The following is an 18,377-nucleotide window of genomic DNA, read 5'->3' as shown; positions in this document are numbered from 1 at the left end:
AATTAAGCAAAATGGGTCTTTTTTTTGAATGAAGTAAACAGGCTAAACAGATCTGTTTAGGCCAAACAACATCTTAACCACACACCTGTAATGGAGTTAGAATCCCTTCTGCTGTTCAGTATTGCTCGTTGTTTGTTATATGAGAATCCCTTATGCTGTTCAGTATTGCTCGTTGTTTGTTAAATGAGAATCCCTTATGCTGTTCAGTATAACTTGTTTTATGTCTCCTTTTACAAAGTAGACGTTGTAAATTACCATTCATCTCCTCTGCACGCTCGAAAGCTTCCATTCAGGTTTCCCCCCCCTCCGAAATTTGAAGACGTGTGCTTCCCAGACCATGCATCTTGTCATCATTGTGCACACACTGCTGATGAATAGGCCATAGAGATAGATAGAGGACTCATCTTTGTATCTGTGCCATTATAGCGCACGTGACAGCATGGGCAGCGCCGTTGAGGCTACCTCCATTTTGAAATAGGATATATTCACGATTGGCTCATCCCTCCTAATGACCCGATTGGACATCACTTCAACTGGGTTTTAACCAGTGAGAAATGGCTAGCTAGTTAGCAGTGTGCAACTAGTAGTATTTCAATCTTTGACGTCACTCTCTCTGAGACCTTGAAGTAGTAGTTCCCCTTTGCTCTGCAAGGACCGCAGCTTTTGTGGAGCGATGGGTAACGACACTTTGTGGGAGGCTGTTGTTAATGTGTTCAGAGGGTTCCTGGTTCAAGCCCAGGGTTGGGGCGAGTGACGAAATCAACACTGTTATATGGGACACCAGGAGGGATCAACCAGTGAAGTTGGAAGTCCCACCAAATCGACTACATTAAAATGGTGGAAGATCTCAATGGCGCTGCCCATGCTTTAAGTGGCCTTTTGGCCGCTAGAGTCCTCTATTATTCTCTATGGTATAGGCACACACGCACCCCTCTTTGCCTCCCTCCCCAGGCCCCTCCTCTTTCCAATGAAATCTGAGATTGCAAAGGGAAGGTAGAACGACCTGTGTGACTCTAGCCACAATAACGATTAACTACACTAGTGCAATTTGCTGTTCACCTTCAGAATAAAAGTCCCCGATTTGAAAGTGATTGAAACTGATACAAATATTATAATTTATTTAATTTTTATTTAACCTTTATTTAACTAGGCAAGTCAGTTTAGAACACATTCTTATTTTCAATGACAGCCTAGGAACAGTGGGTTAACTGCCTGTTCAGGGGCAGATTTTTACCTTGTCAGCTCGGGGGTTTGAACTTGCAACCTTCTGGTTGCTAGTCCACTGCTCTAACCACTAGGCTACCCTGCCGCCCTGAATCATCATGCCATATTTGGAATAGATCATGCTAAATGAGATCGGAATGTTATATACATGTATAACAGAAAGCAACCTGCCTCCACACGTACCTCTATCCAGACATTACTAGTAGAGATGGACATGACAACAGAAAGCAACCTGCCTCCACACGTACCTCTATCCAGACATTACTAGTAGAGATGGACATGACAACAGAAAGCAACCTGCCTCCACACGTACCTCTATCCAGACATTACTAGTAGAGATGGACATGACAACAGAAAGCAACCTGCCTCCACACGTACCTCTATCCAGACATTACTAGTAGAGATGGACATGACAACAGAAAGCAACCTGCCTCCACACGTACCTCTATCCAGACATTACTAGTAGAGATGGACATGACAACAGAAAGCAACCTGCCTCCACACGTACCTCTATCCAGACATTACTAGTAGAGATGGACATGACAACAGAAAGCAACCTGCCTCCACACGTACCTCTATCCAGACATTACTAGTAGAGATGGACATGACAACAGAAAGCAACCTGCCTCCACACGTACCTCTATCCAGACATTACTAGTAGAGATGGACATGACAACAGAAAGCAACCTGCCTCCACACGTACCTCTATCCAGACATTACTAGTAGAGATGGACATGACAACAGAAAGCAACCTGCCTCCACACGTACCTCTATCCAGACATTACTAGTAGAGATGGACATGACAACAGAAAGCAACCTGCCTCCACACGTACCTCTATCCAGACATTACTAGTAGAGATGGACATGACAACAGAAAGCAACCTGCCTCCACACGTACCTCTATCCAGACATTACTAGTAGAGATGGACATGACAACAGAAAGCAACCTGCCTCCACACGTACCTCTATCCAGACATTACTAGTAGAGATGGACATGACAACAGAAAGCAACCTGCCTCCACACGTACCTCTATCCAGACATTACTAGTAGAGATGGACATGACAACAGAAAGCAACCTGCCTCCACACGTACCTCTATCCAGACATTACTAGTAGAGATGGACATGACAACAGAAAGCAACCTGCCTCCACACGTACCTCTATCCAGACATTACTAGTAGAGATGGACATGACATCCAGACATTACTAGTAGAGATGGACATGACAACAGAAAGCAACCTGCCTCCACATGTACCTCTATCCAGACAGTGTAATCATGTTTTCAGATAAATGTACATTTTTCATCATGTATATCATGTATTAGGATCAACATTGGTATAGTTTTATTTTACTAGGCAAGTCAGTTAAGAACAAATTCTTATTTTCAATGACGGCCTAGGAATAGTGGGTTAACTGCCTGTTCAGGGGCAGAACAACAGATTTGTACCTTGTCAGCTCGGGGATTCGAACTTGCAACCAGTCTACACGTTTGAAAAAGTAGAACAATTATTTTCTGAAGCTACATTTGTAGGGGTAACGTATCGTAGAACACAAAGCACAAAGACATGGGATTTTCTCCAGACACAGACCACTCATTTGTGCATTGACAGGTGCGATGGCCAGCATTCTGTGGTTCATTTAGTGGTGAGATTATACACATTAAGACCTTCCTAATATTGAGCCCCCTTTTGTCCTCAGAACAGACTCAAGTCGACAGGTTATGGACTGTACAAGGTGTCAAAAGTGTTCCACAGGGATGCTGGCCCGTGTTGACTCTACAAGGTGTTGAAAGCGTTCCACAGAGATGCTGGCCCGTGTTGACTCTACAAGGTGTCGAAAGCGTTCCACAGGGATGCTGGCCCATGTTGACTCTACAAGGTGTTGAAAGCGTTCCACAGGGATGCTGGCCCATGTTGACTCTACAAGGTGTTGAAAGCGTTCCACAGGGATGCTGGCCCGTGTTGACTCTACAAGGTGTTGAAAGCGTTCCACAGGGATGCTGGTCCTTGTTGAAAGCGTTCCACAGGGATGCTGGCCCATGTTGACTCCAACGCTTCCCACAGTTGTGTCAAGTTGGCTGGATGTCCTTTGGGTGGTAGACCATTCTTGATACACACAGGAAACTGTTGAGCGTGGAAAAAAACCAGCAGCGTTGCAGTTCTTGACACAAACCGGTACACATGGCTCCTATTACCATACCCCCGTTCAAAGGCACTTAAATATTGTGTCTTGCTCATACACCTTCTGAATGGCACACACACACAATCCATGTCTCAATTGTCTCAAGGCATAAAGATCCTTCTTTAACCCGTCTCCTCCCCTTCATCTACACTGACTGAAGTGGATTTAACAAGTGACATCAATAAGGGATCATAGCTTTCACCTGGATTCACCTGGTCAGTTTATGTCATGGAAAGAGCAGGTGTTCATAATGTTTTGTACACTCAGTGTATATGTCTACAACAATTTGGTCAAATCTGGCTTTAAAAAAAATGCATTTTACTTTTATTTAACCAGGTATTTATATATATAACTCTAACCCTTTATTTAACCAGGTATTTATATATATAACTCTAACCCTTTATTTAACCAGGTATTTATATATATAACTCTAACCCTTTATTTAACCAGGTATTTATATATATAACTCTAACCCTTTATTTAACCAGGTATTTATATATATAACTCTAACCCTTTATTTAACCAGGTATTTATATATATAACTCTAACCCTTTATTTAACCAGGTATTTATATATATAACCCTAACCCTTTATTTAACCAGGTATTTATATATATATATAACCCTAACCCTTTATTTAACCAGGTATTTATATATATAACCCTAACCCTTTATTTAACCAGGTCGGCCAGTTAAAAACAAGTTCTCATTTACAACTGCGACCTGGTCAAGATAAAGCAAAGCAGTGCGACACAAACAACAACACAGAATTACACATAAACTAACGTACAGTCAATAACACAATGGAATAAGTCTATATACAGTGTGTTCAAAAGAAGTAAGGAGGTAAGGCAATAAATAGGCCATAGTGGCGAAATAATTACAATTTAGCTAATTAACATTGGAGTGATAGATGTGCAAATGATGATGTGCAAGTAGAAATACTGCTATAAATACTGATGTGCAAAAGAGCAGAAAAACAAATATGGGGATGAGGTAGGTAGTTGGTTGGATGGGCTATTTACAGATGTGCTGTGTACAGCTGCAGCGATCGGTAAGCTGCTCTGACAGCCGATGCTTGAAGTTAGTGAGGGAGATATGTCAATTCAATTCAAGGGCTTTATTGGCATGGGAAACATGTGTTAACATTGCCAAAGCAAGTGAGGTAGATAATATATAAAGTGAATATATAAAGTGAAAAACAATACAAATTAACAGTAAACATTACACGTGTCTCCAACTTCAGTGATTTTTGCATTTCGTTCCAGTCAATGGCAGCAGAGAACTGGAAGGAAAGGAGGCCAAAGTAGGTATTGGCTTAATGAAACAATCATAATATTAAGTTATAGAATAATGAACTCCTTACAGCAATACCAAACTGAAATCAAGGGCATTCTGTACAGATTCGATATTGTCCTTGATTATGAATTCTGGCGTTGATGCCCAGAATGTAAAAACTGTCAGACGGAGGCAGTTGAGGTATCTATGTATGTTTGTTTTCCAAGGCAGTCCTTTCAGGGTAAAGAATTAACCAATTTTGTGACAAAGGACTGTTGTATGAGTTGACAGAAAGCACAGTACTTGTTTAGAAAGATGTAGCTGAGTGATATCATTTTATGATATGCCTGTTTTGAATTACTCATGAAGTTAATGAAGTCATCTAATGAAATATAGATTGCTTGAATCTCAGAGGTTTCATTGTGTGTTTCATGTCATCTTTACAAAGTTGTGTTCTGTGAGTGTCACTGAGTAGAATGATAGCCCATTTCAAAGGGTGCACAGTCTCTAATTTAGGCTGTACACATCCAATATGTACTGTATGTTCAATGCCCACTATAGGCTGTTATGCTTAATGTGTCTCATTTCACACTGTTTTTTTTCAGAGTCCCACAATAAGAGCTAATACTATAATATTTGTGTAAACTGTACAGAGTTCTGTTTTGTGAGTGTCACCGAGTAGGCTGATACCCCATTTCTTGGGTGCAACATCCATAGGTTAGGTTGTACAGTAAACATAAGTATGCTCACAATACAATTCTACTACATCCACGGTACAATTGCAACTTATGTTTACTTGTTTTGTGTCAAATTAACAAATTATTGTCTTTTGTTGAATTTATATAACAACTAGTCCAAATATGGAATGATTACAATATTTATATCCGTTTGAATCACTTTCTTTTTGGGGGACTTTTATTTTGAAAGCGAACCACTCAATCCACTATTTGGGAAGTGCACCGGAGGGCATGGGACAGAGAATTGTATAGTTCCGGTGGATAAAGTTGTGTATGTCAACTGTAGGGGCGCTCGTGTTTAAAAAAAAAAAAAAAACTTTATTTAACTAGGCAAGGTAGTTGAGAACAAATTCTTATTTACAATGACGGCTTAACTGTCTTGTTCAGGGGCAGAACAACAGATTTTTTACCTTGTCAGCTGGCCCAACGCTCTAACCACTAGGCTACCCTGCCGCTCCATGTTACTGGCGATCGGAAGTATTTGGAGCGAGAGATGCAGGTTGAAGTGGCCAGAGACAGGGTAGTGCAGGCGTTGTATGCTGAGGCAGTGAAGAAAGTAGAGGAGGATGGGTCAAGGGTGATGGATCCTGAGAGGATCCCTGTGAGTAGTAGATCTGTGCCAGCACAGAGGGATAGGCCAACGAGTGATATATGTTTCAGTAAGGTTGGCTTCTTAAGAGTTCATAGAAATGGTTATCAACTGTACCACAGAAATGCAATGTAAATCACAGAAAATAGATGTTGTGGTGGAAGCTGCAGAGAACTATTTTGGTATATGAGATTTGACTTCAGAAGGGTTACAGGGTGTGTTGAGTGGTGGTGTCCCGTCCTTCCAGGTCGTTGGCACGGTGCAGGAACAAATAGGTTCAAAGTAGTGGAATGGGGTAGTGGGTTTTTAATGAGTGTAGGTGGCAGCTGCAGTGAATTACCTGGGTGTATAAGATTTTACTGCAGAACAGTTTATGGGGTGGTGATTGTTATGAAATAGTGTTATATAGGTGTAGGGTTAGTTTGTGGTGTATTTTTTTCTTCTCCTTTTTAGGAACATGAATAATGAAGAGAATTTTATGTAGATAGGCCGTGACTGGTCTTCCACTTTAATGTTGTAGGTGGTGGTGTGTGCACCTTTAAATCGGATGTGATCCGCCAACCCCAATGAAGAAGAAGAAGTTCACTATTGTGGCTAGCTTCACACAGGTGGAAGAACGGACCATGAAAAGATAGATATGTTATAGTCGTGGAAAATCTGAACTATTTATATTTTCTAAAATGAAATAGATCAAAGTAATAGAATACGTGTAAAAGATTGCGAATCTATAATTGTATTTAAACATTTACAAACTTGACAAGAACCAACAAACCAAACCAAACGGTCGAGTCTGGTCGAAGTTAGCTTGTTCGGCTAATCAGTTAGCTAGCTAATCAACTATCAAGAAAAACGGCTAAACTCCAAACAAAAACAAAAAAATGATCGTTTAAACATCAAATAGTTTCCTTTTAGGAATTAACTTTTGAGCTACGGATGAAAAAAAAAAAAGTGTAAAAATCCCAACTCGTGAAGAAACGCAACAGCTAACAGCTACAACTGTAATGTTGTTGGGGCAACGGGGACTGGTTCTCCGCTGTGGCAACCCGTCGGTGTGTCGACGCTGGACACCTTGGGTTCAGTGGCGACTCGGGGGTTTCTTTTTCCTGCTGTTGCTGGAAGGGACCTTGTGTCTCGCCAACCCCAGCATTAGCACTGTCTCTGCTCTGGACATCAACAACCACCCCAGTGTCAACGTCTACATGAGTGAGGAGGAGGTCAGCAAGCTTTTGGGTAAGCACACACACACACCTATATAAATATATTTTATAAAGGACTTCATTTAAAAAACAGCTAACTAACTAGCAGTTGGTTAGCTGTTAGCTCATGTTAATCATAACTATTTAGTTAGGTATCGGGCATAGGAGTTCGTTTTACATGTATGTGGTACTGGTGTGTGTTGTGAGGGTGTACTGTATACTCTTGACTGCTTGTAAAACAAACTAACTAGTTAGCTAACGTTAACCAGCTAAGCTACACCGGTTAGGTAATAACTTCAGGTGAGTCCAAACAATATGGACCGCTGAGGAAGTGGTTTTCTTTTCCGAGTAACGTTAACTCATTCATAGACGGTAACAACCTTTCAGAGCCTATTGACGGTAGTGTATTCTGGACAGGGTAAATTACGCTCGATCTGAACGTTAACGCAATACTTACGGTAATAATATATCTATGGTATATTGGCGATCACACAATGTAATGTGCATCCCGACACCTACTATGCGGGATGGAAACAGGACCCCCCCCCCCCCCCCCCCCCCCCCAGGACTGATCAGACCAGCGAGTCCAGGTTACACGCATTCTAAGCCAAACACATGCATTAGTGTATATATATTTTTTTAATGAATCTGAGATCTTGTTAAACCATCTCATAATGGTATGTCCATACTCACATGAGCCATATGAACCCATTGCATGAACAGTAGGCGATGGCCTAGCTTCTATGCTGTTTAATGAACATTCAATGGGGTCCTGTTTGACTGACTGTTCTTTGTGTTTGTGGTGTTACTGAAATTAGGCTATGCCTATGTTCTGACTACCAGTGTAATAACCATTGTCACTAGTGCAAAAACAACAGCCATCCTGTTCATTGGATGTTTTTAATATGGGGGTTTGTTAGCTAGCTAGAGATATGCACTAGAAGGTGGGACGGGTAGCAGTTTTGGAAGCAGTCATTATCGTAGTGAGTGCCACGGCAATACTAGGCCTTTTTGCTGGAGCAACCATTTCCACAAGGAAAGGAGAGAATAAACGTTGCAGCTGAGAGAAGCTCTAACAGCCTCTGGTAATATGGACTTTGCCCAATTTTGGGATGGACTTGGTCCCATTTGGGATGGACTTGGTCCCATTTGGGATTCACAGATGGACTTCACTTGAGGCTGGTTTTATTATTTTGACCTCCCCACATTATAATTGGAAGAAGTGTAAACTCTTAGCTGCCTATTAGCTAGAAAGGACAACTCCTAACACATGTGGTCTAGTAGCAGCTGGTTAAACAAAGGTTAGCCGTGTGATGGAAAAACATGATGTCAAAGTCAAGAAAGCTTTACCAGCAGCCAGTGGCATTGTACTCATGGCTTCTTGTTCAAACCCTATGCAGATACTTCAGTGAGTATAATTAGCTCCAACGAGTGTAAAAAGATAAGGAGTTAATAAAGTTGACATAAAGAATGTTTCTACAGTTGGTATGTTATTTGAAATGTATTTTATTCTGTTGCTAATATTCATAACATAAAATAAAATTTTAAAAAGTGATATTTCTTTTAAGTACTTAAATAAAATATCTATTTTTGTGGATCACCTGGTTGAATACCCCTTGCTGTAACATTATCTGTAGTTGTACTTACTTATGCATAGTGCTCTGGCTAGACGGGGCGGCAGGTAGCCTAGTGGTTAGAGCGTTGGGACTAGTTAACCGAAAGGTTGCAAGATCGAATCCCTGAGCTGACAAGGTAAAAATCTGTTGTTCTGCCCCTGAACAAGGCAGTTAACCCACTGTTCCTAGGCCGTCATTGTAAATAAGAATTTGTTCTTAACTTTATTTAACGAGGCAAGTCCAGTTATTTTTTAAGTTGAATATTTTTTATGTTTACCAAATAATAATTTAGTAAAAAAAAAATTGGGTACTTTTACCACCTTTTTTTTTCTCCACAATTTTGTGATTTCCAATTGGTTGTTAGTCTTGTCCCATTGCAGCAACTCTACAGATTTGGGAGAGGCGAAGGTCAAGAGCTATGCGTTCTCTGAAACACGACCCTGCCAACATGCACTGCTTCTTGACACACTGCTCGTTTAACCCGGAAGCCAGCTGCACCAAAGGTGTCAGGAGGAAACACGGTCTTGCTGCCGACCGAAGTCAGCTAGAGCGCAAGGAGTCTCTAGCGCATAATGGGACAAGGGAATCCCGGCCGGGCAAACCCTCCCCTAACCCGGGCGACGCTGGGCAATATGTACTCCGCCTTATGGGTCTCCCGGAGACACAGCCTGGGAGCGAACCCAGGGATGTAGTGACCCCTCAAGCACTGTGATACAACGCCGTTGACCTCTGGGCCACTCTTGGAGACCCCTGGCTAGATATTTTAAGAGAAAGGGACAGATGATATAACTGAAATTAGCATAACAAAATTGTAAAAATGTAAGCATATCATGATGTATAAATGGGATGCGACTGAGTGATTTTTGAATCTTGTAGGCTAATATTTTCTGTGTCAATATTTCTCTCTATTACGGAGTCTTCTCTAGTCACTTTTGAGCAAAATGCTCTTGGATTGACACAGCCTTCTCACAAGGGATTGACCGCAGCAAGCCCTAGCGATATTGTCTGTTTTTCGTAAGGGGATTGACCGCAGCAAGCCCTAGCGATATTGTCTGTTTTTCGTAAGGGGATTGACCGCAGCAAGCCCTAGCGATATTGTCTGTTTTTCGTAAAGTTATCTTGGAAAATATTACCGTTACCAATTGCCGGTCAGCAACTGAGCTGTAAATCCGGCTGTATATTGAATGTTGAGATTTGCAGCAATGTCAAGTCTCTTTGGCAAAGGAGTGGCATGTTAGCCTGAGTACCAGTCTATTTCGCTAAAGAGACTGGTACTGAGACTACCAGATTTATACATCCGGTAAAACATCTGGCTCCTTGTTCTATCTGTGCCGCGACTGCATGACCACTGCAGACAGAGATGAGAGGAATAAAATAGAGCGCATTTTAATTGTGCCGTTAGAACGCTGACCGTGGACATTTAGCCTTACAAATAACCTCGACCCCAAAATGTCATGACCATCACAGCCCGAATGTGGTTCTACTTCCCCATATCCTACCCAACTCCTGCAGCCGCTAGCTACTCTGTGACTCCTCCAGCAGCTAGCTACTCTGTGACTCCTCCAGCAGCTAGCTACTCTGTGACTCCTCCAGCAGCTAGCTACTCTGTGACTCCTCCAGCAGCTAGCTACTCTGTGACTCCTCCAGCAGCTAGCTACTCTGTGACTCCTCCAGCAGCTAGCTACTCTGTGACTCCTCCAGCAGCTAGCTACTCTGTGACTCCTCCAGCAGCTAGCTACTCTGTGACTCCTCCAGCAGCTAGCTACTCTGTGACTCCTCCAGCAGCTAGCTACTCTGTGACTCCTGTGAATCCTGCAGCAGCATATCCTTCTGACAGCCTGGGTACCAATCTGTTTTAGCTAATATTCCACTCCTTGTACTCGGTGTCATATGCCAACGTTTAGCATAACAGGAGTGTCAAGGAGTGAAACTATAGCAAAACAGACTGGTACCCAGACTACTTCTGCCATGGCTATTTCACCTTTGTTTAGGTAACAGGTGCTGCCTCTGTAGGCAGCAAGCAAAGTGATTGTGCAGATTTAGTGACTGAGAATGAAAGGGTAATTTGTAAGGGACTGTGATCCTTTGGGGAAACAGACCTAGAGTTGGGCTTCTGTTCTGCTACATAGATATCACATTAACATCAGGAGCTCCCGCCTTTTTATCATGGGGTTATGTCCTAAATGGCAGCCTATTCCCTACATGGTGCTCAATAGGCCCTGGTCAAAAGTAGTGTACTACAAAGGGAATAGGGTGCCATTTTGGGGAATAGGGTGCCATTTTGGGGAATAGGGTGCCATTTTGGGGAATAGGGTGCCATTTTGGGGAATAGGGTGCCATTTTGGGGTCATCTCGAGGTTGGACAAAAAAAAATATTCAATAGTTTTCTGGCTGCATATTGAATTCATTCCGTTAAAAATAGGAGTTCTTTATTTAGGTTTTTCCACAAGAAGTGATTGTTTTGTCACCAAAACTGGTCGGCGTAGCAAGCACAGCTACCAGATATCGATCCTACCAGACACTACTTGAATAAGGAGTATGCTTAGACCAGAGATCAACAGCAAAACCCTCTCGTCTCCTCTCTCTGACCCTGGACTCCAATAGAGAAGACGTGTGTTCCTGCTTTCCACTCATCCCTCTCAGACGTTTCCTCTCCTTCTCTCTGGGGTCTCCAAAGCTCTGTAATTCATTTGACAGATACTTATCAGACTCACTTTGCTGCAGGATTCACAGGAGTCACAGAGTAGCTAGCGGCTGCAGGAGTCACAGAGTAGCTAGCGGCTGCAGGAGTCACAGAGTAGCTAGCGGCTGCAGGAGTCACAGAGTAGCTAGCGGCTGCAGGAGTCACAGAGTAGCTAGCGGTTGCAGGAGTCACAGAGTAGCTAGCGGCTGCAGGAGTCACAGAGTAGCTAGCGGCTGCAGGAGTCACAGGAGTTGGGTAGGATATGGGGAAGTAGAACCACATTAGGGCTGTGATGGTCTTGACATTTTGGGGTCGAGGTTATTTGTCAGGCAAAATGTCCACAGTCAGCGTTCTAACGGCACAATTCAAATGCGCTCTATTTTCTCCCCTCATCTCTGTCTGCAGTACAACTGCGACCTGGTCAAGATAAAGCAAAGCAGTGTGACACAGACAACAACACAGAGTTACACATGGGATAAACAAACATACAATCAATAATACAATAGAAAAGTCTGTATACAGTGTGTGTAAATTGAGTAAGGAGGTAAGGCAATAAATAGACCATAGTAGTGAAGTAATTACAATTTAGCTAATTAACACTGGAGTGATAGATGTGCATATGATGATGTGTCAAGTAAGTATTCACTAGAAACCAAACGGAAGCAAACAGAATGTGGAGGGACCTACCTGAATTTGTCCAATATAAGCTCTTTGTTTTTGTTGCAAAAAGTGTTTTTTCCGTTAGCAACGGTTTGGACTAATGAGTACACCCCGGTTGTGTCTCATATTTCCCTGCTTCTTTTTGAATAGGGGAACATGATTGGCTGTATTTACATTACAAGTAAATTATCAGTCTGCTCCGATCCCTGGAGCTGACACACCATGTGAACAACGTTGGAGACGGAGTCTAAGTAGTAATATGGTGATAGTTACGTGAGACATAGGCCTACGTAGTGTAATATGGTGATAGTTACGTGAGACATAGGCCTACGTAGTGTAATATGGTGATAGTTACGTGAGACATAGGCCTACGTAGTGTAATATGACGATAGTTACGTGAGACATAGGCCTACGTAGTGTAATATGACGATAGTTACGTGAGACATAGGCCTACGCAGTGTAATATGGTGATAGTTACGTGAGACATAGGCCTACGTAGTGTAATATGACGATAGTTACGTGAGACATAGGCCTACGTAGTGTAATATGACGATAGTTACGTGAGACATAGGCCTACGTAGTGTAATATGACGATAGTTACGTGAGACATAGGCCTACGTAGTGTAATATGACGATAGTTACGTGAGACATAGGCCTACGTAGTGTAATATGACGATAGTTACGTGAGACATAGGCCTACGTAGTGTAATATGGTGATAGTTACGTGAGACATAGGCCTACGTAGTGTAATATGACGATAGTTACGTGAGACATAGGCCTACGTAGTGTAATATGACGATAGTTACGTGAGACATAGGCCTACGTAGTGTAATATGACGATAGTTACGTGAGACATAGGCCTAAGTAGTGTAATATGACGATAGTTACGTGAGACATAGGCCTACGTAGTGTAATATGGTGATAGTTACGTGAGACATAGGCCTACGTAGTGTAATATGGCCACAGTTTTAGAAAACACTTTTCCTTGTTGATACGAGGCCATCTGGATTGTCTCACATCAGGCTGAAAGGGAGGTTGTCAAATTTGGTTAGTCCTGTATGGTTGCGTTCTCCGTCTCCTGGTAGAGAAAACATGAGTTTTTGTTTTTGTTTTGGTAAAATCAAATCCAGCTGTATTCTAACCGTGAAAGGGATAAGGCAGGTTCCCTCGGAGGTGCTTTTTAGAAGTAGGTCTGTGAGGCAGTGTACCAGGGTCTTCTCTAAAGTACCTACAGGTAACACTGCCACAGAGAGGGGACAAAGACTCAGTCAGTGACATACATTTCTACATACATTTCCAGCCCTTCTACCTACCTCTAGTGTTGTTGTCCACTAGCCTGGTAGTGTGTCCTACCTCTAGTGTTGTTGTCCACTAGCCTGGTAGTGTGTCCTACCTCTAGTGTTGTTGTCCACTAGCCTGGTAGTGTGTCCTACCTCGGTGTCCTTGTTGCGTTCTATTAGCCTGGTGAAGTACCATTGATCTAGGATCAGTTTTGCCTTATAGATTATTACTGAATGAACAGAGGACCTGATCCTAGATCAGCATTCCCATTCTGAGAGGCTTCATGAATACAGGCCCTGACCTTCGTTCCCGGCACGTTCAACTATCATTCAGAAGAATGTCAAGAGTCAGAAGAAAGACATCCAGGAAACTAATGTTAATTAACGAGAGAGAAGGAAAGCACGTACCAGACCATTCAGGTGAGGTGTGTCCTTAGAGGTCACTGGCACCATCAGGGCTGGAAGGTTGTGTTATGGACCAAAGAACCAGGGCTAGGAATGGTCAGGGACCTCACGATGCAATATTATTACGATACTTAGGTACCGATATGAATTGTAATTCTCACGATTCTATATGTATTGTGATTTGATAATGTGATTTAAAAATATATATATATATTTTTTTGTGATTCGATGTTCCAAACATATTGCTCACCATGTCTGCTGCAGAGAGATTAAAAATATATGTTTTGATCAGTCATGGAAATATAAGTGCTGAAAACATATTGGCTCTCTATTTTAAGAGAATTTGGAGAACAAGCTATGAAGGAAAATACTGTGTTTTGGTGTCAGCTACAGTCAACAAGCACAAAAATAATATTCTGATATGTAACTGCATAATAATGTTTTCCAAATCACTAGAATTCCTGAGGTTCATTGATATGCGAGAGCCTATGACACATTTACACTGATACAAGTCTGACAGTTGATCCTGACCGTTGATCCTGATCCTGACAGTTGATCCTGACAGTTGATCCTGACCGTTGATCCTGACAGTTGATCCTGACAGTTGATCCTGACAGTTGATCCTGACAGTTGATCCTGACAGTTGATCCTGATCCTGACAGTTGATCCTGACAGTTGATCCTGATCCTGACAGTTGATCCTGACAGTTGTTGTCTTCTTTGTTGCGTTCTATTAGCCTGGTAGTGTTCCCTCTCCTGGAGAAAAAGCTATAAAGGAAAAATACTGTCATTTTGGTGCCGGTACAACCAACGATCTCCAATAATATTATGCATATGCTACATCGCTTAAAATAATAACCCGATAATGTAACTATTCTATACAACCAGAGTTGTACGGTAGGCCAATATTACCTAGCCAGGTGAACAACCAGAACTGTACGGTAGGCCAATATTACCTAGCCAGGTGAACAACCAGAACTGTACGGTAGGCCAATATTACCTAGCCAGGTGAACAACCAGAGAACTGTACAGTAGGCCAATATTACCTAGCCAGGTGAACAACCAGAGAACTGTACAGTAGGCCAATATTACCTAGCCAGGTGAACAACCAGAGAACTGTACGGTAGGCCAATATTACCTAGCCAGGTGAACAACCAGAGAACTGTACGGTAGGCCAATATTACCTAGCCAGGTGAACAACCAGAGAACTGTACGGTAGGCCAATATTACCTAGCCAGGTGAACAACCAGAGAACTGTACGGTAGGCCAATATTACCTAGCCAGGTGAACAACCAGAGAACTGTACGGTAGGCCAATATTACCTAGCCAGGTGAACAACCAGAGAACTGTACGGTAGGCCAATATTACTTGGCCAGTTTGGTTGAAATGCAGCTGCTCACTAGAGGCCCACTACAATGGGTGTTTTTCCGCAGTCCTTTCGACAGTGGTAGTCCTGGGCTGAGTGTTAGCCCCAGGATGAGCTCTTTGTTATTTATATATATTACACCACTCTATTTAACACACACTGCCTGCTGTTAACTAAAAGGAATGGATTGTTATATAAAATAAATATATATGGATACATATTCAGAGCATTGCACGTTCTAGTCAGTTATTTGGGAGTAAGGTTGTTTTGGGATTCTATTTTCTCTTGTTGTCTTCCCTTTTGGATAACAAAAAAAAAAATTGAGCCATGTCATGAGGAGAATCCCTCTAGGGTTAAAGAGAGAGAACCAGACCTCTTCAAAGCAACCAGACCTCTTCAAGGCAACCAGACCTCTTCAAGGCAACCAGACCTCTTCAAGGCAACCAGACCTCTTCAAGGCAACCAGACCTCTTCAAAGCAACCAGACCTCTTCAAAGCAACCAGACCTCTTCAAAGCAACCAGACCTCTTCAAAGCAACCAGACCTCTTCAAGGCAACCAGACCTCTTCAAGGCAACCAGACCTCTTCAAGGCAACCAGACCTCTTCAAAGCAACCAGACCTCTTCAAAGCAACCAGACCTCTTCAAGGCACCCACACACAGCCTTCAGAGAACCAGACTGAGCCTTCAGAGAACCAGACTTATTAAAGACACCCAGACCGAGCATTCAGAGAACCAGACTTATTAAAGACACCCAGACTGAGCCTTCAGAGAACCAGACTTATTAAAGACACCCAGACTGAGCCTTCAGAGAACCAGACCGCAGCATCACTAATTGTTTTCCCACATGACTGACAGTCAGGCTGGTGACTTGTCTCGTAAATCCTTCTGTTTGACACTGGGGGCTTTGCGAACTGTCTCCAGTTCCCTCATCACCTGGCGTTCTCTCTTCTCCACTCCCCTCGTCTGGTGGGGCTAAAGAGATCCCCATCTCCTCCTGGGTGTCCTCTGGACAGACTCGGATCCCCGTCTCCTCCTGGGTGTCCTCTGGACAGACTCGGATCCCCGTCTCCTCCTGGGTGTCCTCTGGACAGACTCTGATCCCCGTCTCCTCCTGGGTGTCCTCTGGACAGACTCGGATCCCCGTCTCCTCCTGGGTGTCCTCTGGACAGACTCGGATCCCCGTCTCCTCCTGGGTGTCCTCTGGACAGACTCGGATCCCCGTCTCCTCCTGGGTGTCCTCTGGACAGACTCGGATCCCCGTCTCCTCCTGGGTGTCCTCTGGACAGACTCTGATCCCCGTCTCCTCCTGGATGTCCTCTGGACAGACTCGGATCCACTCTAGAAACTGTGTGTGTGACCTGCAGATCTGTGTGTGTGTGACCTGCAGATCTGTGTGTGTGTGACCTGCAGATCTGTGTGTGTGACCTGCAGATCTGTGTGTGTGTGACCTGCAGATCTGTGTGTGTGTGACCTGCAGATCTGTGCGCGTGTGACCTGCAGATCTGTGCGCGTGTGACCTGCAGATCTGTGCGCGTGTGTGTGACCTGCAGATCTGCGCGTGTGTGTGACCTGCAGATCTGCGCGTGTGTGTGTGACCTGCAGATCTGCGCGTGTGTGTGTGACCTGCAGATCTGCGCGTGTGTGTGTGACCTGCAGATCTGCGCGTGTTTGTGTGACCTGCAGATCTGCGCGTGTGTGTGTGTGTGATCTGCGCGTGTGTGTGTGTGACCTGCAGATCTGCGCGTGTGTGTGTGTGACCTGCAGATCTGCGCGTGTGTGTGTGTGTGACCTGCAGATCTGCGCGTGTGTGTGTGTGACCTGCAGATCTGCGCGTGTGTGTGTGTGACCTGCAGATCTGCGCGTGTGTGTGACCTGCAGATCTGCGCGTGTGTGTGACCTGCAGATCTGCGCGTGTGTGTGACCTGCAGATCTGCGCGTGTGTGTGACCTGCAGATCTGCGCGTGTGTGTGACCTGCAGATCTGTTTGTGCGCCCACACGTGTTTGTGGTTTCTAAATTCTCATAATACTAGCCTGTTGTGGCTTGATGTTTCACCATAGAGCCCCTTCAAATCAATTTCCAAATCAAATGAACACTGACCAGCTCTCCCACCAGCACCTCAGGCAGCAGCTCTGTGAAGTTGACCTGGAAGTGGAGTCCCAGCTGAAAGTGTTTTACTGTCTCTGACCCCAGCCTCTGACCCCAGCCTCTGACCACTAGCGCTAATCTCTCACTCCCCTGGTTGGTATTAGGACTGATGGGGGGGGAGGTGTCTCTTATACAGAAGACCATCTGTGTGGAGGGGGGGTGTCTTATACAGAAGACCATCTGTGTGGAGGGGGGGGTCTCTTACACAGAAGACCATCTGTGTGGAGGGGGGGGGGTCTCTTATACAGAAGACCATCTGTGTGGAGGGGGGGGGGTCTCTTATACAGAAGACCATCTGTGTGGAGGGGGGGTGGGGGTCTCTTATACAGAAGACCATCTGTGTGGAGGAGGGGTGGGGGTCTCTTATACAGAAGACCGTCTGTGTGGAGGAGGGGTGGTGGTCTCTTATACAGAAGACTGTCTGTGTGGAGGGGGGGTGGGGTCTCTTATACAGAAGACTGTCTGTGTGGAGGGGGGGTGGTGGTCTCTTATACAGAAGACTGTCTGTGTGGAGGGGGGGTGGTGGTCTCTTATACAGAAGACCGTCTGTGTGGAGGGGGGGTGGGGGTCTCTTATACAGAAGACCGTCTGTGTGGAGGGGGGGGTGGGGGTCTCTTATACAGAAGACCGTCTGTGTGGAGGGGGGGTGGGGGTCTCTTATACAGAAGACTGTTTGTGTGGAGGGGGGTGGGGGTCTCTTATACAGAAGACTGTTTGTGTGGAGGGGGGTGGGGGTCTCTTATACAGAAGACTGTTTGTGTGGAGGGGGGTGGGGGTCTCTTATACAGAAGACTGTTTGTGTGGAGGGGGGGGGGTCTCTTATACAGAAGACCATCTGTGTGGAGGGGGGGGGTCTCTTATACAGAAGACCATCTGTGTGGAGGGGGGGGTGTCTTATACAGAAGACCATCTGTGTGAGGGGGGGTCTCTTATACAGTAGACCATCTGTGTGGAGGGGGGGGGGGGTGTCATACAGAAGACCATCTGTGTGAGGGGGAGGTCTCTTATACAGAAG

At 44.2% G+C, this 18,377-nt stretch overlaps 1 pseudogene; it reads left to right on the top strand.

Moving 5' to 3' along the window:
* The first annotated feature begins 6,137 nt into the window (after positions 1-6,137).
* The window catches only part of LOC109876069 (tyrosine-protein kinase RYK-like), a 113,603-nt pseudogene continuing 101,363 nt past the window's right edge, over positions 6,138-18,377 (top strand).

Source organism: Oncorhynchus kisutch, linkage group LG13 (assembly GCF_002021735.2).
Source record: "Oncorhynchus kisutch isolate 150728-3 linkage group LG13, Okis_V2, whole genome shotgun sequence".
Lineage (NCBI taxonomy): Eukaryota > Metazoa > Chordata > Actinopteri > Salmoniformes > Salmonidae > Oncorhynchus > Oncorhynchus kisutch.
This window is presented reverse-complemented; position numbering and strand designations above follow the sequence as displayed.